Source organism: Rhea americana, unplaced genomic scaffold (assembly GCF_003343005.1).
Source record: "Rhea americana isolate MKP2758 unplaced genomic scaffold, rheAme1 scaffold_2, whole genome shotgun sequence".
Taxonomy (NCBI): Eukaryota; Metazoa; Chordata; class Aves; order Rheiformes; family Rheidae; genus Rhea; species Rhea americana.
Genome location: NW_028186149.1, coordinates 13,699,654 through 13,727,236, shown reverse-complemented (window position 1 = coordinate 13,727,236; position 27,583 = coordinate 13,699,654). Strand labels below are relative to the sequence as shown.

Below are 27,583 nucleotides of genomic sequence, written 5' to 3'. Positions count from 1 at the left end.
ACCGGGGCGCTCCCTCTGCCCTTAGCCTTCTGCTCAACTTCGCACCAGCTAATYACGTTGGAAGTGACTTCGCTGCAGTCTGGGGCACAACTTGCCAAAATTCCTTTGACAGAATAAAGACGATGTTTTGCTTTTGCCACAAGAAGACTTGGATAAAGCACTGAAACCCAAGCTCTGCCGACCAGGCTGCACTAAGCAGCTAAAATAATGGAAAAGAGATGGGAGAGCACACAACAATTCTAGCAACAAAACAATAAAAACAGCTAAGAAAAAACACCTCTATCAGACTTCTGCCTCTCATAAACAAAAAAAGATTTCAGAAAAGGTTAGGAAACCTGGTAGAGCTAGTGTAATCCTCTTAGCTAGGCTGTAGCCAGCGCGATGCAACAGGAGCTTTACACTTCCAAGTACCRCGGTCAAGGCTGCAAACACGTCGTGTCTTTCAAGTCACTGACAYTCACAGAAGAACTGCTGTTTTGGCGAGATTAGCAGTTATAAAACACAAAAAAGCCCTTTGTGATATTACTGTTGAAAATTGTGTGTGTCATATAAGCGAGACAGATCTTCTAGTTAGCAAAATCAATTCCAGGAACTGAAAACAGGCTTCCCTTCCCACACATCTGAAGTATTTAAATGCTCTGAGCCTAAAAAAAAAAAAAAAATCAAAATCAAAACCTAAAACCTACACACAGTGTAAGACACATTCTGGCTGACGAGCTGTAAATATATTTTATGTATTCTCCATTAACTTTCTCATTCAGTTTATCAATCTTTAACTTCACGTAATTATTAACTATAAAAGTTAACTTTATTCTGGCAGTTTGGCTGTTGCTCATCTAGGAAGTGCCTAGGAGAAGTCAAAATATTAAGTTACTTGGAGGTATTCCGAACTATAGATCTAATACAGTGTTGTTTTGTTTTGTTTTCTCTTCCAATGTCAAATTTAACTATTTACAACTTTTAAAATGTGCTATTCAGTCCTACTGCCTGGAATACTATTTGGATTAGAATGAAAGTATTTTCACCACTAATTTTTGTCTTCCTTTAAGGGGGCCAGATTGAGATTGCAGTTTCATGGTAAATCCTAATGATGACTGGGTAGTAAGAGAAAAATTGTATTTAAATTTTAATCTGTGTCTAAGCACACAGAACACCACAATCACTATCATCAGACTTTTCTCCTCAAGGCCAATGTACGTTTTATTCRGAAAAATGATGCAAATAGTTTTTAAGCAGGTACCTGAAGAACATAAAACACTACGCAGTTGAAAAGGCAAGATGTCTGATTTTTCGTGATAAAAGCAGGCATTTATCTTAGCCCTCATGGTTCAAAAGGTGCTGAGAGGAACCTGTAGCTCAGTAGAACATTGTCTAGATCTCAGTGCACCAAAACCCAAACTAGGAAACAGTGGCCCTGGAAAAGAAGTAACTTGCAATACCCAATACAGAATTCAGGGGACACATTCTCTTTTGAAAGATGGCATATTTTAGTTCAGGTTTAAGTTTTTAGTTCAGCACAGATTTTAATTCAAGCCCATGACAGCATGMTGTACAAGGCTGCGTAACTGCACAGAATAAGGAAGTTCTTTCCTTTTACCAAATAGCCCTTACAGCTCCCAGCCCTTTTGGCTCCACTTCTGCACCATGGATAACTCTCTAGGACAACACTAACCACTCCTAGCTCCAGACCCATTACCCACAGCTACCAGCTCGGTGGATTCTCTCTCCCGGAAAAAAAAAAAAAATTCTTTGGCCCAAACGAAGCAGCTGTTTCGAAGTGCCATTTTGTTCTTGCTACCTCCCAAGATCTTAAGAGGAAAAACAGTTAAATCCTGAAAGCACAGAAGTACTAATTCCCTTTTCATTGCTAATATTATATGAAGGTCTAGAACCAAAACCACTTTATTTATTTTTCAGGTATATAAAGTAAGTCTTAATGTTTTCTAACAAGATCCAATATAACACAAATATGTGCACATCCACCATAAAAGGGAACATATTTTAAGGCAAGCTTCCCCTAGATTTTAGTTCAAAAACTGAAACATAACAGTGAAAACAGAATATAAAAACAACTGCAATTGCAATGAGTACCGACAAGGACAACGTTACATTTGTTCCAAGTTACAGGCCCAAGCTAAATCAGCAAAGCTAAGCATTAATTTCATAAATCATACTATTTACCAATTATAATCCTTTCATTAGTCTTAAAAGCTGTAATACGAAGACTTCAGAATGTCATTAACCTAGTGAATTTTTAGTGAAGTTCTAGCTTAAATATAAAAATTAGAGGAAAAGGAAGCAGCAGATTGGTATGTCACACTAATGTTTATTTGCATCCTACTTCTTCCTGTACTTACTGCTAAAAAGTTCATCTGTCTTCTCCTGTAATTCACTGGCCCTCCTGTTTTAAGAGCATATTTAAAGCTAAAGCAAAATCAAAGTTAAAYAAATAAAAACAGGATCACAGCACATAAATCTCTTGTTTAACTTTCAGGTTCCCAAGACTCTGAACAAGCCTACTTTGTCTCAGAAAACAAAAAGATTCTTGGGTTAGCCTTGCCACTGGTCAAGAATTTTCTAAAAAACAACAAAAAACATTTCTAGTCAAAAACAAAAAAGTGCTGCTATGAACAAAATTAGTTTTTCCCTTCCCACAGGAAATTAAGGAGAAAAAAAGTTTTCCCATAACTAAAAGGCTTTGCTTGCTTACTTTTGATCGAGTCACCATAGGTTTAAATCTATTTCCTCTGTATATTTTCTCTTTCCACTAATGATTTTAATTCCTTTGTTTTTCTATTTCTGCTATGTCCTATTAAGACAGAAAATTAGACTTCAATTTGATACGAACGGATTATGAGATTCCTCCTACGCAGGACACAGTGAATGTCAACGGCTTCACAGACAATCTGCAAAGATCAAAAGGACGGCGCTATCTTTCTATTTTCCTTCCCACAGAATCTAATGTAAGGAGARCCCTGAGTGCTTGCAAAATAATGCAGATAGTCATTCAGAAAAGAGAAGAAATGAATGTATGCATCCTGAAACACAGAGATGAATTCATCACCTGCATTGGTTAATAAGTTTCTGAGATTAACAGAAGTTTAAAACGAACCGGAGGAGGCTTAACCAAGGCGCCAGTAGGTTTGGGAACCTAATAGTAATAGGGGGAAAATTGTCCCTGCAACTGTAGCTGAGAATATAACAACCTTTGGTAGCCTAGTCGGCAGCTCCTAGTATGTCAGCTGAGGTGCTGCCTCTGGGCAGCTGGAGAGAGGCAGCAGTGYCTGAAAAAAGGAAGTTAACTCTCTACTGCTTTACTCCATGGGGGACTGACTATTGGGCTTTACTCCGACAGGACTCAAGCTACCGACCCAGCTTTAGGCATAACTGAGGCTACGGCTTCTCTGATCTCGTAACAYACTGCAAAACAAAACCCAAAATTCGGCTAAACACGGGTTTGTGCGCGGAGTGCCCCTATTCCCACAAAAGCCCGGGTAACATTGCGTGAAGAAATGCACCATACGCTACTTCAGCGACTGAAGGTGCTGCAGAACATACGTAAYGCCAGCGTGCAAGAACTGCAGTGAGATTTTGGGGATCAGATACTTCCTGATTGGAGTTTTTGTCTCAGGACGACCCCACACAAGTTTCAAATGAAGAACCAGAAGGAAGATGATTTCCCCCCCTTTTTTTTCTCCCTCCACCTCCAAATCAGAATGACAAGAATTTCTACTCACTGTTTCTTCCCTAAAACCACTGTCCAGAAGATATGATAGCATCCAGTTCCATTAGTTTTAGATCAACCTGCAAGATGTGGGTAGCTCTTCGGCTCCCCCGACGGAGCACAGCGTTACTGTTCTGGCTGGCCAGATCYCGGGGGCTAAGCCAGCTCCTGTGGGGCAGGATGTTTATTCCTATGATTTTCACTTTCTCAAAATCAATTGCATGGCAACCTGTAGGTACTACTTCAGTTATCCCAGGATGCACTGTTGGCCTAACAGTGCTAACTGAATAAGGAGAAAGGTAGTACAGCAAAGCTGAAGGGAGATTTCATAYAGAGAAAAAATATCCAACTGAGGAACTTGAGTGTGTGTATGTGTSTAGAGAGAGAGAAAGAAGAGGCTAGAGAAGAGAGAAGACAGAGAAGGAAGATGCTGTTATTTGATAACATAYTTAAAAGATTAAGGAGGAGCAATATTAATTGGCACCATTCATAAACTCATTATTTAAAATGATAATCATAAAAACACAAACCAACCATAAACAACCCCTCCACTCGCATCCTGGTCCCAAACTGCACAACCATAGTTTTGGACTTTCCCCTAAAGGGAAATTTTTAATATTTAATTTCTGTGAGATAGACTGTAAATAAATTCCCCGAACTGGAGAACATACCCTTTTTTTTTTTTTTTGTTTTATGAACAACACTGACCAAACTGAGAGTAATTCAGTAAATAGTAAGTGATCAAAACCTGATGTTTCAGGCTGCATAGGGAAATGTTAAACTTCAGTAAACTGGAGTCAGCAGTAAGAGTCTTGTTTTACATAACCAAGATCAGATCAGTACCCATTTACAAAGATTAGTTGCACAGAAAACATTTTTTTTCTGCCTTTCAGAGTTGGACTTCTTCTGGTTGTATAATCTTCTAACCCACTTTTGGATCCTGCTATTTTAGTGTTTACACTGAATCTTCCTTGTTTACCAGCTCTTTGAAGGTCTAGTGCTATACATCACTCCTACACAGGCGGTTTTGTAATCCGGGTGACGGTATTTAAAAAATAGTATCRGTGGCCATAATTCCCCTGACAATAAACTCTCCGATCGTATCTCACCCTTCCCTTGCCGTAAGGCACCATCAGGGAGGCCCGTTTAGGGACCACTTTTATAATCGAAGCCCGGCGCTGCGTTTCTGACCAGCTCCCCGAGCACCCGCCGCTCGCCGGGCACCGCTCGGCCTTCCCCGCGCCCGGACGAGCAGCTCCCGCGCCCTCGGGCGGCTGCTCTGACCACCAGCACAAGCTTAAGGTTTTATTCACATTTATCTTCAGGCTCCAGGGCGAAAGTCAGGACCCTTCCGAATACGACCCGCCTGGTTTTGACCTAGGAACAGGAGCAGACAGAGAGGTCCTGGGCCATGCCGCTGCGTAGGTCTCCAGCTGGCAAGGAGCAGGCTATCGCAACACTGCGCGTCCCGCTTCCAGTCAGCTAGCCACGTGGCAACTTGTAATTACAAAGCAAACCGCCTAGCAAGACAACACGCAGGAAACCAGGAGACACGGCCGGGCGTGCGCCGCGCGCACCCCGTCCTGCACGCGTGCACGCGCGCGCGCCCGCTCCAAGCCGCCGAGCGCTGCTGCAGCGACGCGGCTCCAGGGCGCGGAACGGCGGCGCGAGGGCCGGGACCAAATTCCAAGCAAAGGACCTGCTGTTTTATCGGACCAGGCTGGAGCAAAGCGGGCACGTTTTGTATCTCATTCCACAGAATTCCTAATGCAAACCCAAAGCGGCAACACCGAGAAGTCAGAGGTTAATCGGTATGTGCAAGGCCGACAGCTCAACGCCAAGCTCTTTCACTCAACTTCAGACACAACTGGAAGTTTCTGTGGTTGCTTCAACCTGTGCCAACAYGGAGCTGCGCCGTAACTGAAGGTCACAACCAGCCAAGAAACCACCATCGCTGTTCACAGTCAAGCATGAAACAGTTAATCCCTTCAGCATTTCAAAACCTGCTGCTCTCCTATCTTTTTGACTGGGATAAACCGGCAGTGTTTTCAGCACCACTATCAGGATGGCAGGAACACACACTAAACATCTGGGGCTTCTCCAGACCACAACACTCGCGGAATTTATCGAGATGCAAAGCGAGCAGCACCAAAATAAAAGCACATCGGGTAATTCTATTCCCTAGAGGTTGCTTTTTATCAATGAGCAACGGAGATACAATTAAAATAATCATTAAAAAGATCAGAAGAGGAAAAAAAAACCTAACAAAATTATATATTTTTAATTTAGAAATCTGGAAAACAGAACACTTCAAAGATGTATTAGACCCTAAAACGTTATTTAAATTTCCTTTTACTTAAGCCCGCATGGCTGTGAAGTTTGATACGTGCCGCCGCCTCAGCCGGAGCTGACACTGCACTCGGCAGCTCGTGCGACTCCTCCGGAAAACACTCCCCGCCGCCGCGCGGCGACACCCGCTGCCCGCCTCCGCCTCGCCTGCTTCGGGGCTCACGGGGGCGCGGGGCGCCTTCCAGCGCCGCGCGAGGAGGAGCCTGGCTCCGAGTTGCTCGTTTGGGGATTTTAAGCCACGGCCTGTAAGACGGCAAATCTTACTACCAGAGACACTAGTACCTTTAACTTTACCTTAAGGATGCCTAAAGATTAGGAAGGAAGGTCTACCAAAGAAAAAGAAAAGCATCACTGAAGTTCATCTTGCTGTTAACAGCCCCTCTGAAGAGCAAGTCTAGGTTTACCCRATTTCTAGACCAACGCACAGCAGAGTGGGAGAAGGTTTACCGAGTCACTTCAGTTATTTTCCACGAAAATAACTTCTCTTCGCCATCAACGGCAGCGCCAGCGATGCTGCGCTGGGACATCTAACGCGCGGTCCCGGCGCTGGAGAGCCGAGCGCGCAGCAAGCGGCCCAAGCGGGACGCGGTCTGCGGCTCCCGGCCTCGCGGGAGCCGGCCCGGCGCTTCGCAGCCGCTCTCGCCGGGTTACGCGTTAAACTGCCGCTTCAGACGCGCCACTTGCGCACACGTGAAATGCTGCTCGAAGTACCTGCAGCAACACTTCCACCGCGTCCATTAGCTACAAGCGATCTAGGAAAGGTCCCGCTGGAATTAAACCAAACACCACGGCCCCCCGCACCGCCGCAGCGTGGGCATCCACCTCCTGCCCTCCCACCACAGCTCCCCCAGGCCCGCCGGCACCTCTCCGCCGCCAGCGCGGCTCCAAGTGCGGCCGTGCAGCCGAGAAGCTGCTCCGTCAGCGCGCTGCAAYGCCACCTCGCACAGACCCGCTCCGGCCTTCCCTCCCACCCACCAGGGAGCTGCCTTGGCCARAAAAGCAACTTCGCAACACGCTAAACAGGCTACATCCTCAATTTGCCAGTAAGTAGTCTCTCCACTTTGTTGTGGGACAAAATTCAAGCTGTGTTCCTGTTTAAACATCCTGCAGACTCCTGTCCCCCCCAGGGAGAAGGGGTCGCTGCCTCRCTCACGCCGTGGGCTAGCTGTAGAGCAACGGCTCGGGACAACTAGCCCCGGGATAACGTGAGCAGCTGGGATCCCCCAGGCGGGCACYGGGAAACCTGCTCAGCGGCAGAGCGCCCGCCCCAACCCTACCTGCTCCTTAGCAAGCAAAGAGGTCTCCTCTGCTTTGGCCACCCCGTCAGATGGGCAACGACGACGATTTCCCACGCAAACCCCTTTGTGATCAGCAGATGAAGGATGACTTATTAATGTTACCACGCTCCTGCCAAGCTTCCAACAGCTGAACCTCTGTTGGGTTCACGCCAGGAAAAATGCCTGCAGTTGAAGCATTTATCCTCAAGGAAATATAGTGAACTTCCGTAAATCCCTTCTTCCTCTTCTAAACTTAAGCTGCAGTCTTTAAGAGGTAAGCTATTTACTTAAGTCCACCTAGCCCCATAATTGCTTGGTTCAGGGCGTGTACTTCAATCTTGGTACTTACACAGAAAAAGGAATTATATTACCACACATTTTCAAGTTATGAGATTTTGCTGATGGGTTCAGATCACCTCCCTCCTTTTTATGATGTATTTTCTCAAAATCCCATTCAAAATGTTGAATTAAAATACTGTTCTGAAAGACTTCTTGTCTTTCCTAGGACCGCAGCCTTCCTACTCTAGCAAGCAAGCTTCCAACTCGGCAAAAAGGTTTGGGTAAGGCTTAGCTGTGTTGCTTGCTGCCATTCACCAGCACCAACATTTCCAGACAGCCTCCAAATTAAATATAGAAATAGTAAATATTTAAATTATGATTTGACCCCAGTGCTCCAGCTGGAATTGTAACCTCTGCGCTGTGTGCTCTGCAGCGGAGAGCGAGCCCCACATGGCTTACTGGCTAAACCCAATTATTTGTTAGGCAATAACAAGCGTGTTCATGGCTGTAAAATGCAGAGCAAGAAAACCAAAATCATCAGGCCTCCAGAAGAAGATAGAAAAAGCAGAGTAATAGCATGATTAAGAGTATAATCAAACTTAACCTTTTTAATGCACTGTTATCTTTGAAAAGGCTTAACAGTATGTCCAGATAAATCCATTTGTGTTTACAACATTCATATATATTTAGCCATACTCCTTCCCACGGGTTTGAGGTTGATGCTATCTCAAAAATAAGGCACTAAACAAATAGCTCTCGAAACCTACCTTTTCCAGTCAAATCTGCTTTAACAAGGGTAAGGAAGCTTTCTGAGCGTGTACTTCCRTTCAGCTCAAAGAAACAAAACAAAAATGCAGAAAGGAGGAATTGTATTTAATATTGTCTATAAACCAATGTCAYTCCTGCACCAGCACTACATCCAGCTTTATGCTTTGCTCAGCAGCAAGTGAAAGCATCACATAGGTGTCTCCTGGAAAAGACGCCCCCAGTGGAACTGCTAATCCTTTCCCGACCTTATCGCCTTGCCGCGATTGCTACAGCCTTAACCACGCGCCCGCAGTAACCTCTGCGGCTGCCACCTCCACAGACATCCAGTAATGCTCCGTATCGCTGTCTGACTTTTACAACCTGAGTGCAATCTGCTTGGGCCACAGAGGCAGCTCCTTTTCTTCTCCTGCAGGCAGTGCTTCCCCTTGCCCCACCTGCCTGCTGCGTGAGATTGTTCTGGCAAGCTGCTTGTCTTTCTAATCAGCTCCCCAGTGGCTCCTGAAATAACAGGAGAGGTGTCCTCTCGCTGGAGGAAAACAAATCAGTCAGGTATTTGTTGTTCCTGTTGTTTCAATACACAGCCAAACAACATAATTTTCATATACTAAAGTAAGGTTTAGTCAGACCCACAAAAAGGTTCTGGGTAAGCTCAGGTAACATGCAAGACGAGATCAGAAAGCAGCTTTAGCATCACACTGACCTGGGAGAAGAAGGGTCCTTTCCATTCAGAAAGACCTTCTAGCCCTTCCACCAATGTGCCAGAAGATACCCCCCCCCCCCAAAAAAAAAAAAAAAAAAAAAAAAAAAAAACACAACACAAAAAAAAAAAAAAAAAAAAAAAAAAAAAAAAAAAAAAGCCGCAAAACACAAAAAGGGTAGGGTAAATGGAAAGTCTGAGCTTGGTGCAAGCACCTCACCAGTGATTGCAGAGCCCTGGTTCTGACCATGCCATCTCAACCGCAGATAACACAAGGACCACAGAAGGAGGTGCAGTCTAGCGCCTTGCTGTCCTRGGCAGAGCGGGGCAAAGACTCAGGATTTCCCTCAGGGAGGATGGTTTTTGACGTCACTCCCAGCAGTATTTCTGTAAGCATATTGCCTACCTGCATACGCAAAGCAGGGACAGGGGAGCAAGTAACGCTCCTTCTACCTTGTGACAGCTCCAGAAAACACACGTACCAGTGTGGTGGTATGGAGAGAAGAGGACAGCTAGAGTACTCCTTTCCCACGAGCGTCCCGAGAGCCACCTGTGTTCCCAGCGACCAGCCGGCACGGCCGCAGGCCCACCCCAGCACCCCTCGACCGCRGGAACAAGGAAGCTGGAGGCAACCTGCGACTCTCCAGGGACACTCGGGGTTACTTGAACACCCAGTTCTCATTTTAAACTCTTGACCCATTGCAAAACAAAAACATCAAATGGCCAGAAAGTGCCCACTGTGTGACCTGTATCACGTCATAGCTTAATGCAAGTAATCTTTGATACTCATCATATCATCATAMGTTTGGCACTATTTTAGCAAGGATCTAGTCAAGAAATTGCATTAAGACAACTAGCCAGTTGCTTTATTTATGTTTCTGCTATCTCATCTGCACACTTGGATTACTGCCTCTGAATGTGGGTGTACAGCAGCAATATACATATGACTACATTCCCATAAACCTTCTGTTAAGAGTTTAGGATTTGTTCTGGCCAGACCAAAATATGAATGAAACCATCTATTTCATTTATTATAAAATTTTGCAACAGCCTGTCTTTGACCAAGAATTTTGCATGCCAAATTATGCCTCAAGTACATGTTTTTTCAATAAGAAAAATGTTACCAAAACCCAGAAAATTACCATAGCTTTGTTTTTTTAATGTTAAACAGCAATTCTAATCTTTGTTTCATGTTCCTCAAAGGCGAACATTATAAATCCTCTCTCTTAGTTATTTAGATATAAAACCACCTAAAAACTTTGGATTACCAAAACCTAATTAGATTATTCTTTTAAGCCTTCATTGGTTTCTATSTCCCCCTCCCTGAACTAAGACTTGGTTTAGGAAGTCAGAAGGCCTGCTCTCTACACCTGTCACCAAGCCTGGRGCATCCACACAGCAGCAGCAAGTGACCCCCCAGAATGGACCCAAAACAGCGACCCAGAAGAAAATAGGTGATGTCCCACTGCTGTGAGCTGAAACTCTTGCACATGGACACTGCCACATCCACGTTCACAATGAATTGTTTTGCGACCACAAGGGCCTTTGCGGGAATATCGAAGTTGGATCCCAGGTCACCACATGTAGGCAGATTTGGCCATTATTTTTGGTTCAAAGCAAAGAAAAGGAAGAGCCTGTGCAGCAGCTGCTGGCGATGAGGGCCATCCTTCTTTAGGCTTGATGGGAAGTTGCAGCCTTGCCCCAGAATAGGGCCGATGGCTTGTTGCACTGGTTGTTCTGACACGGAGCAGCCAAGCTGCTCTGGGGTTAAGTATTCATTACATGACAGATCACTGCAGCAGTCTGCTCCTGCCTTATCAGGATCATCCTCTCTCTGCCTCATCATGCTGTGCCTCGGTGGCTCTCCCTTTTCACAACACTTACATTGCTCGCTCTGCGCTTGCTTTGTCCAGCACCGAGCTCTTGCCTCTTGATCAGGGTTTCTTGGTACTCAAATAAAAAAAAAAAAAAGTGACTTTCAGAAAAACAGCTAGACTGTGCTACCACTTAATATTTGTACTACATAAATGGTTCCATTTCCTATTCTATATCAAGGCCTCATTGCATTATKCATTGTGTAATCCATGTATCCTGTCTCAAAAAGATTACACCCCCAACATTCAGTTGAATTGCATCAGATTTCATCTTGTATAACATGGCACAGTGTTTAAGGAAGACAACAGTTTCAAGCTTGATCAGTTGTAGGAGGAAGAATCTATGAGTCTATGCCATGGGCTAGTGACAAGAATAAAACCTGTTTATTTTCTACATCAACAACATTTTGACCACAAGAAAATAACAAATTAAAGACATCCTTAACCAGTTTGCCAGYATTAGCAGAACATTGGAACGGCCTCAATTACTGCTTAGTACGCAATTCTATTCTGTAAAGCAATTTAGTAAAGATATCGCAGCAGAATACAAATTAGTAGGAAATTTTGCTATATTTCCCCCTGGTTATTAGAACTCCTCCTTGTACCTGCGAGCTCCCAGTGCCCCCAATTCAAGCCCACAACGAGGTGGGTGTCWCTCGCACTGGTCGAGCAAGCGCCCCACGCGAGATATTCCTTCACCGCACGTGGGGCTCAGCGACTACAGCCACGCTTCCCAAGCAGGCAGAGGGGCCGAGGTTCCCACCTGGAGTTCAGCTCATCCAGGGATGAGGCTTCTTCGCCCTGTGCAAGCYACCAGCTTCCAACTCCTCCCCTGGAGTTCAGTTCAGGGTTACTTGCTGAAGCTGGCTGTGTTCACTGGTACTTGCTTTGTTAAGCTGAGAGAAATGAATTGTAATGAAGTTTTCCTTCCACCTCTAATGGGAGAGGATACAACTGGCTGTATATGTGCAAGAAACAAATGAAATAAGGAATCACAAAGTGGCTTTAAAACAAAAACAAAATCCTCACCAAAAAATCAGAACACTCATGGAGGTAAAGGCCAACAAGCTTAGACTACAGGAGCTCAGTCATATAAATAAGAGCAACAATGCAATTGTGACTCACTTATTAAGAAATCTTTACTGTCTTCAGTTAACAACAACAAAAACTGTGCCATGATGGCATGCTTGAAAGCATCCAGCTACATAAAATGACTTCTTATGAGCAGCTGTGAAGGGCTGCAATCTGAACAGAGATCAGAACAAGAATCTTCATACCCCCTCACCATAACACAGAACCAAAATTAAAGCTTATTAGTGTTACAGAAGCACATCAGCAAAAGCATTAATAGACTAATATGAAACATTCTAATTGCCAAGGTTAGACTTTTTTTTTTTTTTTAATTAGGAGCGCTACATCTCTATAGTCCAAGGCAAAGCTGAGCAAGTGACAGACCAATGGAAAGTCAGAATCACCCTTTACAACTAGGTTACATTCCTGCAACGAGCTGCTGTATTTTTTCTCAGCCTTCCTCTGAGACAGCTGGCACTGTCAGAGCCACAACAAACCACAGGTCTGATCCAACAACTCCTAAACAAGGTCCCCCTGCCAACTGTAACACGCGCTTAGCAATCACCACAAGACAAACTATGTTTTCTTAGTAATTTAAGTAACTGAGACCCAAAGGATATGAAATTATGAATTATCACAACCATATGCCAAAAACCAATATGGTTAAAATATGGTAGCAAAGTGCAGTTCTTCCTCTATAAATTAAAGCCAAGCGATGTCTAGTGCTTTCTTTTAATGCACAAAACCAGAATGCCAGTAGCATGTTCCTTGGTAGTAGGCCAAAGACCACTTAAAAGTCGCAATTTTAAAGATGTCTTAGACTACATAACTTATTTCATTATTTCCCCCTTAAACGAAGTACAAAATTAGCTTCAGTTTCTTCCACTATCTCCTTTGATTCTTGGAGCTCTGTGGGCAGGCAAGAACACCAAAAGCCATGAATACACCTTGTATTTGGCATTAATTGAACTTTTCCAATTTTTGATTTACAATTACATTTTAAAATKCATGCATACACACACAAAACTGTCTCTTACAGATAAAGCCATCCTTCCACAGTTAGCAAACGATGCAATTTATGCAGTCYTCACAGTGCAGATCACACCAGTGACACTAAGACATCACGCAAGTAGTACAACAGCAGGTACAGAGAAACTACTGAAAACTTCTATAGCAAATAAAATCCATCTCATAAAAAAAATCCCACAGGAGTCTTTTGCTGCAGAATATTGTCTGTGTTTCAGACTGACCTGATATAAATATGCTAGAATCAGCATATTTAGCTTTTTCTATTAAAAAAAAACTATGTCAGAATGACTATGTGCAGGTAAAAATGCTGCATTCATACAAGAGCCACAAAAGATCACACTTACACATTGCACTTCTTGATGCAGCTCTTTTGAGAGCTCTTCAACGTTTCATTGCATCTATGGCCCGAACACAGTATTTTCCTCTGTTCAAAGTTCCAGCGTTCCTACTTGATGCTCTGCCAGATTGGTGCTATGTTAAACTAGACAGCCAGCCCAGAGCAGCAGGATTAAGCTGTGTACACATCTTCAAATGAAGTCCATTCACACTGCTATTGACTGATCTTTGGACCAGAAATGACAGACAACAAAATAATCATTCCCACCAAGGAGGATGGAGAAGCTAAAATGCTTGATCTTACTTTTTGCATTTGCTGAAGTTTAAAACTTATATTGCATTACCATTCTTCTGATGTTCTTGTTTTAAGCCTGCAATTCAGCAAACTCCTTTTTGCCAGGACTCTTGGGCAGAGCAAGGAGGTGGATCACAAGAGCCATGCAGGAGCTGAGAGGGTTTCCTTGAGCATGTGCAGGCGTTTCTGTGTGRACGCAAATGCCAAGAAACGCAGAACAGCTCTCTGCTGTTCAGGGAGCAACACAGGAGCGTACCGAGGCAGATGCGGCCAGCAAGAGTGAGCACCCAGCGCTTGGAGGCCAGCAAGGGAAGAAGCAGTGAAACAACCACATTACAGTCATGATACCTGCACACATACCTCCCCTGCCAAAGATCTCTGTCCTCTGGGATCTACCAAATGCAGCTGTCGTATACTCATAAAAGGGGCATGCATGCATCCATGGGGAAAAAAACAGGCAAAAATGAAGGTGAAAATTTAAGGACAGAAGGAAGCGGTCTCTAAAACATGTCTGGAGTTAGTTCATAAACAAAATGGGAGATGTCTGCTTGTTAAAAAACACAGCCAGACCTCCTTTCTCCCGCATCTGAAATTTCCTTGGTTCACTCCYATTCCCCTCTCCATATCTAAAGACATGAGTCCTCAAATGTAGACTGAAGCTTTTTTCTGCTAATCAATTACTTTGTACACTGCTACTCTACTGTTCTTAAATAGGGTCACTGAGAAGCTGAACACGTAAAGCCAGCTTGTTGCTGGACGCATACACKCTGTTTGGATATTAGCGTCCAGGGCCTGTAATCAGAGGCACAATGACACATTTTAGCATGCAGGGTGCGTTCTCCCTTTATCACCACCTCCCCTCCTTACACACACCCTCAGCGTTATTTTAGCTGGGACTATGTTCCTTCTCGCATTAAATTTAGGAACAGACCTCTGAATCACCAGTTCCTGTTGCTGAAAGTAGCTAGAAGCAGATGTTACTCTGAAAGAAGTACCCTGCGAAACAATTATAGAATAATCTGCCCACTGCGTTAGACCCCTATTGGTACAAAATGCTTTTAAACCCTAGAACAAGAGACTTGCTTTAAATATTAAACTAAATAATCTAATTCCCTGAGGTTCCTAATCCTTCCTAGAAAGCTATTAATCCTCACCCACAATGGTATCATGGGGTGGTGAGTTCCAGAGGTTAATTGTTCACTGTAAAAATCCTGCTGCTTATGAACTCTTTGCCCTCCAGCCTCCCCATGCGCTTGCTCCATTCTGTTCTATTTGCCCCATCACATCTTCAGACACATCTTCAACAAGAGGAACAAAAAGATCTGACCTAGCTATTTTGCAAGAGAACTGCAATGCAAAGATACTAAAAACAGGTTATACGCAAGAAAGATCCCAGGAGGACAGAGTTCAGTCCGTGCCGCACAGCATCTGGTCAGCCCTGCTGAGAGGAATCACTTCCCAGTCTAAGCTTAGCAGAGCAGAAATGCCACCACACCGTTTCCAGGTTGGAGGTGAAGAATCCATGAGGAGCCATACTGTGTGCTTAGGAAACTCTCGGTAACCACATGTGGGCTTCCAATTTTTTTTATAGCTCTCAAAATATGCAACAGAATAACTAGGTGTTCCAGATGAGGAGGCACCCAGTTATACCTGTATTTAGCTGAATAAATTGCATGCAACTGTAAGCCAAACCTTTGTTTGCCTGATGTAACACTTCCAAAAAAGCTTTCAGCCTTGGGAGCATTTTGGGTGAAATCCACCTCTTTCCTTGGTCATTTATTTGTTCCCATGCTTACTCTCTAACCATTACAAATGCATGCCTTATCTCCAGTCTAGTCTTGCCCGACTTCAGCTCTCAGCCATCACTGTGTTGTGSCCATCTCTGCTCATCTTTCAGGGCCAGCCTGCTCCCCTCAGAAGGTGCTTCTCCCCCACTACCAAGTCACCCCACCGACCTGATGCAGAATGAGCTTCTCACGCACTCTCAGCAGAGCCTGAACACCACCCAGCCTTCATGTATTTCCTCCAACTCTTTCCTGACTCGATCCCGCTTCCAGCRGGCTCCTCCTGACACGTCAGTCATGTCTAGCTGTTTACTCACTGTACCCTGAAGCAGTCTATTCCTCAGGCTCTTACCCTGTCACTGTGTTGACACACGACACCCGCAGGCCCTGTGATCTTGCTTCTGACTATTAAAATGCATTTTTGTTCAATACARCTCACCAGGAACCCAAATTACTCTGTATAACTGCTTTGTCCTCACTTACCACCCTGCCTAGCACGGCGTGGTTCGCCAATTTTATCAGTGGGGATTCTGTATTCGTTTCCAGATACTTGATGAGAAGGGCTAATGGAAACTGGCCTCCTTAAAACAGACTTCCAGAAGCATTACCATTTGATAATGATTCACCACCAACGGCTTAACTTTTAAACGTCAGTCAGTCAGTTCTTAACGCAACACCACATGGCGCTAACGCGTCAGGACCGGGGGGCAGGTACGCCGAAGCCCGGCGAGCCGCCCCGACGCTGCCGAGCACGGGAACTAGCAGCAGCAGCCAGCAGCAGCGAGCGAGCAGCAGAGGACTGCGAGGGTTGGGCGGTCTCCCCACAACCACATCCGCTGTCTTTCAGAGACACGGTGCTATGACATCCATGCGGGTCTCTCTCGAGTAAAACTTAAAGAGTTTCTAGAGCATTGCCATGTTTGCTAAGACCATGAAGTGAGACAGGTTGGCATTAGTCAGTCTAACTTTTTATCAATTTAATATTGTATTAACTTTTCCAATATCCTGAAGAAGATTAATGCCAGGCTAGCTGGAATATGTTCAAATGAGTCATCCACCCTTCCTTCCTCTATTGCTAACACCAGTACTTTAAGTCCCCCTATATCAGGAGTTATTAAAAATTGTTGTCTGCAGACCTGCAGTCTTTTCAGAAATTCTTTAAAACAAACGAGCTATAGTGCTGCTGATTTACATATGTCTATCCCTATAAGCTATTAAATTTTCATTCTTTATAAATAGATTTWAAAAAAAATATCATTCTCTGTTGGTGTGACTCTCATTTTGCACCTTCCCAAATGCAGTATTAACAACTACTACTACTTTTTTTTTTGAATCAAGTATTTTATTATCTCCATCCAGTAATTTGAATTATTTGATAACACATTTAAGCTATAGAAAATATGAGGAGTTAAATCTCTTTAATTTCCTAACTTTTAAACATGTGTTAATTCTCATGTATCCGTTTCTCCCCTTGTTCTTGTATTTTGCTGGGAAACTTGCAGATGCTTCCTGAAGCCAAAGAGGGCTGTTAGCCTTATTATTGTCAAAACAACAAAACAAAGAAGAATTTGAGCTTTTTGGCTATTCAGTTTCTTTTTACAGAGATTCCACTCACTTTTTTTCTTTCTAGAATAACATTTATTAAGTTCTCCTTAGTGACGAAAAATGTGCTCTTTTGAAGCATGTATTTCTTCAAGGTTGCTCTCCATTCCTGTAGGATAAGGTCCTGTAGGGTTCCCTATCCTATATGTAACAGGGTCACATCAGTCTGTCCCATGGCAACCAGCAACTTCCAGTTGTGAGATAACAAGGTCCACAACAGCTATCTCCACTGAAGAGCGGAAATCAGGGCCGACCTGCAAAGGGCTGAACTTCCGAGGCATCAAACATCTTTCCATGACGCCAGTGGGTATCTGGCACCTTGAGATACACAAAACGAAGCAGAGCATGCAAACGGAGGCTAACTGTAGGTCTGCAGACTGGCCATTTCAGACGTCYCCACAAAGCTTGTGAAAAATCTGTTCTCGCATCTCCCATCCCTTGACCGCAGCAGTGAGGCTCTCACCAACGTGCCTGCACCGGACAACGAACACCTTCAGGCTCCTGGTCTCAGCTTGACTCTCTGCCAGGTTAATAGCTTTTGCGTATTACCAGCCATCTGCTCCTTGTTTGATGAACGAGGCAAAACAAACTGACCCCGGTCCCATTCCCAGTGCGGCGCTAACACAGAACTACAGCACTACGCGGCAGCCTGAGTGGAGACGAAAGGCGATGCAAAGCACATGCTCCGAGTGGAGATACAGCAGGCCTTATCTCACCAGGCTGGGAGCATCTGTGCTGCACCTGGATTTGCACGTGCAGCGGATAAATCTCAGTACAGAAGCAACCTTTAGCCTCTAGGACCAAGTCTTTCAAAAGGCAATAAAACTTAAAAGTATTCAGCAAGAAAACCACAAATTTGATTGTGTAATTGCTACAGAAGCAGGAAAAGCAATCAGATCCTACTAATATCAAGCATAATTTGATTTAAACAAATCTGCTAACTATTCATACACAGAGACCTGTTAAATGTCCTAGAAGCATGGTGAGGAACAGATAACAGATGCATCTCTGCAGTTCAGCATGCACGATGGATCCTTCCACATCGTCAAGAGTCCCATGTGGCTCCTGAAGCACACATTGGCATGCACTTAGTGACAGTGGAAGTGTGACGTGTTTTGCAAGAGCCTACATTCAGTAACTGAAAAGGAGATGACCTGGGTACTTGCTACACATTAGAAACTGCACCTTTTTTGCACAATTTAAAATGACTAAAGAAGAATACATACAGTATTTTAATCCTCCAGTTTTCCTTTTAAAAGGGCAAAATGGAAGGTGAAGGAGGRAAAAAAAATAAGAAATACATTAAAGAACAAAATTAAAGCCCTACCCATGCCTCCTGCAGCAAACTGCCCCCAAATTAGGCAGCAAGTATTCAAAGCCACCAATACGGACAGACACTCTATGAAATGTGTGCTCCCTGTATTAGGATTACTCTGTCCCCTGCTCTCAGGCTTGAGGGTAAATGTAACAACGCCGGTTGCCAAAAGCCTCAGATATTAAAACCTCCAACCTTTTCCTACTACTCAGAATTTGCAAAAGTTCTCCTCTTTGTACACACACATACAAAGGGATGGGAAGAATCTCAGTTTGAGCCAGAAGTACAGGCTTCGCTGGGAGTGCTCATATTCCTCTTAAACTCCTTTCACCTTCCTCCCCATCAGCTTGGAAAATCTTACAAGAAAGCAGCTGACAGGCTTTACCCACCTAAAATACACATAACATTCACTATTATGAATTAAATATGTTAACTAATAAATTTCTACTAAAACTAGCAGTGATGACACAGTTAATGACAGGTTTAAGATGCCACAACAATATTTCAAAAGTGCACTGCAAAGACTAAAGTCAGTTCACATTCCTCTCACAACTTCTGTTCAAGGTTAGCTGAGTCTGAAGGAATCTGTGCTCGAAAATTAAATTCAGATGAAAGTACAGTGACTTTAAAATACAACTGCTATTCCTGACTAGTAATACATCTTGTATCCACACAAACTTTCCCAATTTCTTAAGATCAGCCTTCCTGATCCAGCCTTAGCATAATCTGCTTTGAAGCTTTGCCTACACAAGGCACTTTGAATTACTTCCAAATAGACTAGAAGTATAAAAATTAAAAAGTGAATTGATTAACTGCTTTACACCCTTCTTCAGTCACTTTTATTCAGAATCAAGTGCCTCTTAATTATTCCCTCTCAGCGATGCAAGGCAGAACAAGCAAGCCACTTTAAACTCACACCTTCAGCTGCTTTGAATCCCTTCGCTCCAGAACCACACACAGCATTTACTCAGCAGTAACTCCTCAGCATATCACACCAAGCAACCCAACGCAGCAGGATGCTGGTTCAACCCCACGCCAGAAGAACGTGAGGAACCACACAATCATAAAAGCTCAAATTCTGGTAAATGACATCATGACTGTGTATTTGCCACGTCAGTTTTAGGAAAGCCTTTCCAATAGGCACTTGGTCTTAGTTTTAGAAGTTTCTTATCCTGACACAAGTTTCCAAGACTCCTCTCCATCCCCTCCTCCGTGTCCCCGCTCCTCCTCCACGAGCTGTGCCCCATGGCTCCTCTCTCACCCTGCCTGCAGCCCAGCCTGCCACCTTGTACGGCTGCCCCATGTAATGTAATGGCACAGCACGATGCAAAACGTTTACAACTTAAGCCCCATATTGTGACATTTTAAGCATCACCTGGAATACAACACAAAAAGTACAGGAACTCCAGGTTTAAATCCACAAGAGGTGAGGATGCTGCATGCTCCCCTCCCTTGGGCAAAGTCCTCATTTTTTCCTGGGGATGCTTTTCCAGATCATAGTAACTGTCTCTGCTGCAGGTCCAAACCAGCTTCAGTCATTCCACAATTGTTTGCCACTGACAAAAAATAGCTCTGGAGGTTTTCAGCCCTTCTCTTCCTCCCTCCTCTCTGGCTGTATTCACCTAGCTGCTTCACCTGTCTTTGTCCTCTGCTTCCAGCTCTTGTGTATGGTAATCAGAGACAAGCCATTTTCTCATGTTCATGGCTTGCTGTCACAATAACTGTTTTTTTACTCTGTGGAGCCTGTAAATTCCCACATCTGCCTTTAAAACAAAATTAATACCACCACCAATGTTCCAGCAGCATCCCCAACATCGCGATCACTGGCTCCTTGTAGAGGAGCTGTAAGAAGCAGGCTCCTGCTTGTTTCTGCAGTGCCAGCAGCCCAGAGAAACTGCTGGAGCTGGCCAGGACAGATGATCCCACCAGGCACCTCGACAGAGCTTGAAACAACAACAGGAGAGGAGCGTTTTTCTAGAGAGGATCAAAACCATATGGTTTTTAAGGTGTCTGGAAAGCATATAATACATCATTCTTGAATTTTCTAATAAACAGCAACCTCCTCCTTGAAACACTGATCAACTATGAACGGGTGTCCAACGTTTGATCCTGCCGTGATCGGCGCCTGGGCCTCCCCCACAGAACATCTCACTGGATTGCATTAGAGATGTTCCCTTCTCCTTGCCGCTAGCATATTCCAGACACGTAAACAACTCTGCTGTGCACACGAGCAAAGCCACAGCTAGCTGGGGAAAGCTGCAGCACTACGGGTGCTACAGGAACCAACCTAAGCCTAATAACCAATTATTTTCAGAGGGCACTGTATTTATGAATTATAAGCAAACTGATATTAATGCAAATGTACAGGTGAAAAATGATCCTATTAGAAATGGCAAAGGAATATTTTAAAACATTATTTTTCATGGATGAAGTCACGTTTCACAGGCTTTGTTACCCTCATAACCAAAACATACAAGAGCAGTCAGTTCCAATAAGCATCAGATGAGGTTTCTCACCACCATGACTGGAAGAATTGTGACTAGAATAGCAGAAATGCAAGTGTTTGAAAATCCAGGCAGGCTAATTGTCTGCAGGTTTCCTATTTGATGTGACACTACATGACAAGTTGTGTTCCTGTGCCCAGGCCTGAAAACCTATGCTGGACTATTTCCAGTTAAAAAAAAAAGAAAGAAAAGAAAAAGAAAAGAAAAAAAAGGAGGGGGAGAGAAAGAAATCATACTTACCACCTAGTCAGAAGTGAAGTATTTAGGAGATGCACTCTTGCAAAAGTTAGTAAGATTTAATGMAAAAGCATTGCCTAGCCACACAGTTTATGTCAACTCTTGCTTTACATGGTCTTGATGAAGCGCAGTAGGCAAGCTGCCCTGGTGGCATTTGCTCCTCAGGTGGGAGCAGCAACAGCCAGATCCACTCGTCTTGCTGCAGAATCCCCTCGTAGCTTTACTGCTCAATCCACAAACATCTCCCTGCAGGCATGTCTGTGAGCAGGAAAAAATTAAGGTCTGGAGGATACGGAGGTCATCTCTGACCCTTTCTCATCCTCCTCGGAGTCGTACAGTGATCCCACAGGGAAAACAAACACAACAGCAGCCACCCTGCATTCAGAGGCTCCCACGGCAGGAGTCCTGAACAAAGCAGCTCTGCAGGTGTGAACTGAACACAGCTGCACTGCGAGGCCTGCCACCAGCACCTAAAGCAGCCCAAGATGCCTGCTGACCTCTCCTCTTGACCAGGGCAGTCGCACAATTTTTTGTCTCTTAGGTCACCTTGCTGTCCTTCCATTCACACCTACTTGGCAAACTGGAGTAAATCAGTTATGGCCCAGCACCCATGGACTACCTTCCCTTGGCTTACTTTATATGTTCAAAAAACGTCAGACCATAAATTCCAGGCCCTGCTTCTTCCTTCGATCATGCAAAACTCGCCCCAGTCACACATATCCTTCTCCTCTCCCACCTCCAGTCRAATTTCCCTGCCCGCATTTCACCAGAGTGGGTTTTGTCTACTTGGAGCCACAAAACCATCCACTTGCAAAGACCCCTGAGAGGTGAACTGCTTTCCTGTCCTCCTCTCTCTGCTACCCGCCAGGTGAACATCCACTCCACCCTGCACATGACATTTACCCAGGGAGGCTCTAACAGAGCAAAGCAAGCATTCAAGAAGGTCTAGCTTCACAAAGTCAGGTTTCCTTCCCTGCAGCTAAAATTTCTTCATCAAACAAACACACACAACTCTCTCTCTTTCACACTCTGTGCCAAGGGAAATATTTATTTTATTACAAAAGCTAAACGATTCCTTTTACAAAACCAACCGGAGTTTAACTCCAATGCTGTGTTTGCACAGCAGTCCTGCGTGCTCTTCTGCTCCAAAAACTCTGATCATGGTAACTCTGCACCATGCATAAAGAACAAAAGTTATAAAGAACTCATACCGCACTGCAGCTAAATCTTAACTTCTGACTAAAGTAAATTAAAGTTCACGGTTAAAGCAGGCCAAAGTGTATCTCCATCTGCAAGCTGGACGATTTAGATAACCCTTCACAGGCTCAGGCCGTGGAGAGTGCAAGGTTTAGCTGCTGCACCCCTGTGTACCCGACAAGATGCAGTGCCATAAATACCAGCACCAGAAGGTTGCGGCTACATCTCTGTGCCAAGTATCTGACAGCCAGCTCCTAWTCAGGGAAGCCTGATGAAAAGACCAAAGCCTAGCCATAATTCATGATTTAATGACCAAGGGGACAGTTAAATTGAAGATATGAAGCACTTCAGATTTCAATTATAAACTACACTGACACCCTAAATTAAAGTTACTACACATTTTCATTCACCTTTAACCCTTCCAAGTAAAAATGAAAGAAAGGTCAGAGAACGTTACTTTGTACACTGTCAGCAAACAAAAGCCTCGACCTACATGCACTATGCAATAAACACACTCAAGATTCAATATTGAAAATGCCCAGGACTCCATATGGCAGGGATTTAGTTAATAAAAAGACAAAATCTAGCCTCTTTACCTCCTCCAAGATCAGAGCCASAAAACGTACTTCTTATGAAAAATCTACCCCAGACAGGAACATTGAGAAGTAATGATTTGCATCCAAAGCAGGCTGAAGCTTYGGTGCTTTTCATTAATTGGATTTCATTGACCTCTCGTCTTTGTCCGACCGCAGCTGAAAAACTACTCAAAYAGACATTATTTATGCTAATTAAACGGGATTCAGAGGTCCAGTTTTGAGTCATCCCTTCAGGGAACACACTGCAGTCTGCAGGATTCTCCAACTTCACAACTAGTACAGCATACGCAAAAAAGCACCATGGTCCTGGGGTTTCCCATTAGATACCTAGCTTAAACACAAACCTGCTAAAATACAAGACCTTACAAAACACTTAATGAGCAAAAGCAAATGAAGCTGTATGCAAATGCACCCTAGCACCAAAAAAYTTCAGCAGCTTTATCCCTGAAGCACCTAGTACACAGCGCAACCTGGAACACTTAGGAAGCAAGTAGCATTAACCCTCATCCTCACACCAAAATCAAGGGAATATTTGGCTTTTTCAAAGTGCCAAAACACTCTGACCAAACCTGACATTTATATCTCTATAAATAACACACAAACAAAAGCAAAGAGAAAGCAACATCTGCAATTTAGGAAAAGACATCAAAACAAACCTATCCCTGGCACTCAAATGCTGAACTGAATGTGAGAATCTGATGACGTTTTGAGTGGTTGAAAGTCAGGACATGAAGGCAAGGGCTTCTTGTTTTAAAATTAATTATTTATCAACCCTTTCAGCTATCAAAGCTCCTGCAATGACTCATCCATATTTTTTTTTTAAACGAAGTCTAAATTGTATGAGAAGACTGCCTTTCCACTAGAGCATTACTCTCCCGAGTGCAATGTTTAACCCTGCATACAAGAAAGAATTTTAGTAGCTTCATTACTCTCTCCCTCAACAGATCACCTTTCCATTGAGCCTGGAAAGAAAGTCACAACAAATCACACAGCAAAATGAAATTTATAATTTGTGCATTAAGAGAAATAAGAGAAAAAGTCCACCTCAATCGCCCCTAGCAAATATTTTGCAAGTTCTTTCGGTGAGAGTACGGACTGCAAGCAGCAAGAGCAAGGTTTGCTCGGATCACCAGGAATCCTCAATATATAAACCACTAAATGATCCCGTGTTTTTATACTCATGTGGACAGTTCCTACCGTCTGTAAAAGAATTTGGTTTTATGCAAACACACCTGGATAGGAGCTGCCTTTCAAGTTTACAAAATTAAGGACTGGATCCTATACCCCACCTCCATGGAATTCTCTTTTCAGAATTAACAACACTATTAAATAAACTAAGCCGCAAGACCGGAGCACAGTTTGTGCTATCTGTGTGCAGAGCTTGCTCTTTTCCTCTGCTAAAATTATACCAGAACATTACGCGTATTTGCATATCTCCCACGCATGCAATTTTTTGCCAGCAGCAACAGGACGAGGGCCTGGAGGCTCAGCAAGCCCAGCGGAGCGGCACGCGCCGCAGGGAAGGAGGGAAGGGCGCCGGGCTCGCCGGGAACGCCCAGGCCGAAGTCCAGCGCCTCCGGGAAGGTGCCGCCTTCGGAGCCCACGGGGAGCCGCTGACCGGCGGCAGATGCGAAACTCCCCCCAGGAAAGGAAAGGGCAGGAAAGGAAAAGCTTCCTACTGATCCTCCCCTCCGCACAGCCGCTACCAGGAAAGCCAAGCAGCGGTTTGCTGCTTGCACCCTTGCGCCCTGCGAAAGGCCTCCGGCTCTCCCCGTCCGGCCTGGGCGCCGCAGTGAAACGGGAGCAAGGGGAAGAAGGGGCTCGGCTAGGCCCTCTCTCCCCTTCTCTCTCCTCAGGCTTCCCGAGGATATTTCTGTTGGAAGCCTGAGCTGTTGCCTTTAATTTTAATCATGCAGACGTAACAAGAAATTCACAGGATTCTTCCCAGCTTTACGGCCACAGGAGTTTCATAGTAACTTCAGTTAAAACAACCAAGCCACTAACATTATTCCAGCAAGGCTATTAAAAAAAAAAAAAAAGAAAAGGAAAAAGAAAGAGGTATCAGACCTGTTCAAAGAGTTTGATTTACAGTCTGGTGTATGGTTATTTTCAGAAAAGCATTTATTTAAAAAATAAAAATGATGACAGTGCTAAAGATTTCTGGCATTCATCTTTCTCCTAAGCTTCCATAAATAAATAAAGACTAAATTGATTCAACTAAAAGGAATTAAAGTAATAAAAAGTTGCAATCAATCACAGGAAGATACCTGAACTGCCACGAATAAAGTGTTACACCAAGCTGTGGGAATAAGCTGAGGCGACTTGCAAAGTCCACAGTGTAATCCAGAGCCGTAACCCAAGGTGCGCTGCACGCCCGCCACGGCAGCGCGAACGCTGGGGCCGGCCGAGCCGCGGCCTTCCCCCTGAGCGCCGCCAGCCGCCCGTTCCYCCCCTGCCCCGCACCCGCGCCGCGCTGCTCAGGCACAACCCAGCCCGGSCGAGCCGAGCGGAAGCGCCAGAAAGTCTCGATTATCGTGCGACAGCGGGAAAAACCGAAAACAAGCCCCCAAAGGGAACCACTCCAACAGCAACAGGCGGAACGCAACAGCCCCCACGGCGGTTAACGAGCTCTTCTCAGCCATCGCGGCGCGCAGCTCCGGGGAGGCTGCCCTCGCAGCACAGCCCAGCACCGAGGCRCAGTTAGAAGCAAAACAACCCAAAAATACGTTTGCCAGCATAAAAACATGCACAGGGGACTCGAAAAAGCAGAAGCTCGTGGAAGGGAGGGCCGCGCCACCGCCGACCCTGCTCTCCACCGCTCTGGAGACGTGCCTGCCCGCCGCACAGAACGAAGAAAACCAGTCCATCCCCCACCCGGACTCCTAGTATGGTAGATGACGCGCCACAGAGATATCAAGAAACATCAGAAACTGTGTTATTAAAACCATTCAAGCCTTGGAGAACATTCTCAACCGGGGCGGATTCGCACGCTGCCCTTTAACCACAGGCACATCAATCCACGTTCAGCGCGTTCGATAAGCGAGAAACACTCGTATCCCTGGCCTCGGATCAGACAGATTAACTTATCTCGGGGACACCTCCAACTCCACAGGGTCATCAAGATATTTTTAAGAGAATCTCTTTGTAAACTGACACGACCCTGCAGCCTGCCCAGTGCCCGCATCGCCAACTGGACCATCCAGCGAGCCGAGAACAAGCCCCAAGGCCCCGCGGGACAAGCTGTAAAACTCAGCCACTTCAACATTTTAAGTAACAATACGCAACGGGACTATTCAGAGCACTTAGTTGGAGAACACAACTGTGTTCGTCCTCGTCCAAAAATCCAAGCTCGCTGTCAGGTTTTCGTAACCCATCTCCCCCTCCTGCCATGGTTGGGGGGGGGCATCTGGGGGCTTTTTTGGTCTCTCTCTCTTTTTTTGATTGTTTTCAGATGTTATCAGTGACTGGAGCATTTGCTGGTACACTGACTCCTTCTGAAAAATGAATATATACTCTCAGAATTCGGCAGTACCGACATACAGAAAATACAGGTGAAATAAGACAGCTCTCGCCTATTGCTTTGCCAACAAATACAAGAGGAGAACATTGGGCACCGTCTATCCTACGAGCCCGCRGGGACCGGCGGCACCCGTCCAGCCCTCCCAAAGAGCAGGGACCGAGAAACCGCCCAGCCTCAGGGAGGGGATTAAAGCTTGTTCCGGGAGGTGTCCCTGCACGCTGACTCCCTCTGGCAGGTACTGAGGTTGATCATTGCTAAACACTTATATCGTGGAAGGAGCTCGAGGCCTCAAGTAGGTCAGGGCCTCCGCCTGCAAGGCGCAGGACAGATGCATAATGCATGACAGTCCTTGACTCATCATTTCTTTCCTGTTTCGAGTGTTTCTCTCTTCCCACCAACACTGCTATGTGGGCAACCCGCCAAAAGGCAACTCAGCGATGGGGCAAAAACCCACCTGGAGTTCACGCAACTAGGGAGGTGCGTGCTATCCAGTATGTTAGGTAAACAAAAGTAATTCTTCCCCTAGTTAGGATATTACACAATAAATAAATAAATAAATTTTAAAGTAAAGAAGGTTTGGGGATTTTTAGGTGCCCAAAGCTCTGGTAATTACAAAAAAAGCTAGAAGTGTCAGTTGAAATAGGCTTCAGTAAATGTTTATGGATGAGACCTCCAATTGCCATCCCCCGTAACCCATACACATTGTTTTACTGAAAAAAATCTCAGTTGCTTTCTTCAGTCTGAGTCCTAGTTGAGACAAGACAGGGGTATAAAACCACCCAACCAAATAAAACATTTACAAGAGCTATAGGGAGAGAAAAATACAGACAGAAAGAGTGCTAAAAGCCGTGCTTGTACTCTCTCAGTCAGATGAAGAATTAAAGGCAGAYAAACATACTATGAATCACAAACGATGCTTGACAAGAAGATTCAATTATTGGCATCTTGATCATTTTACAAAGCTGTTTCCCAAGTCTACCTGCAGTTCCCAAGGACATCCCTCCCTCCCTACCATTCCTATCACCACCATCTCCATGGTGCCACAGGAATAGCCCTTATCCCCATCACCCCCATCGCCACCACCTCCACCGTGACAGGGGAACAACCCTTCTCCCCATCGCCACCACCT

The 27,583-nt window shown here is 44.7% G+C and overlaps 1 protein-coding gene across 2 annotated transcripts in view; it reads right to left on the bottom strand.

The window, feature by feature from the left end:
• The window catches only part of LRRC8D (leucine rich repeat containing 8 VRAC subunit D), a 39,423-nt gene that overhangs the window by 5,862 nt on the left and 5,978 nt on the right, over positions 1 to 27,583 (bottom strand). The window contains exon 2 of one of the 2 annotated variants that reach the window (XM_085303533.1): positions 336 to 644. The exons of the other annotated variant lie outside the window; for it this stretch is intronic. The gene's annotated coding sequence lies outside the window, so the exon portion shown is untranslated. The remainder of the gene's footprint in view (positions 1 to 335; positions 645 to 27,583) is intronic. 2 annotated transcript variants of the gene reach the window in all.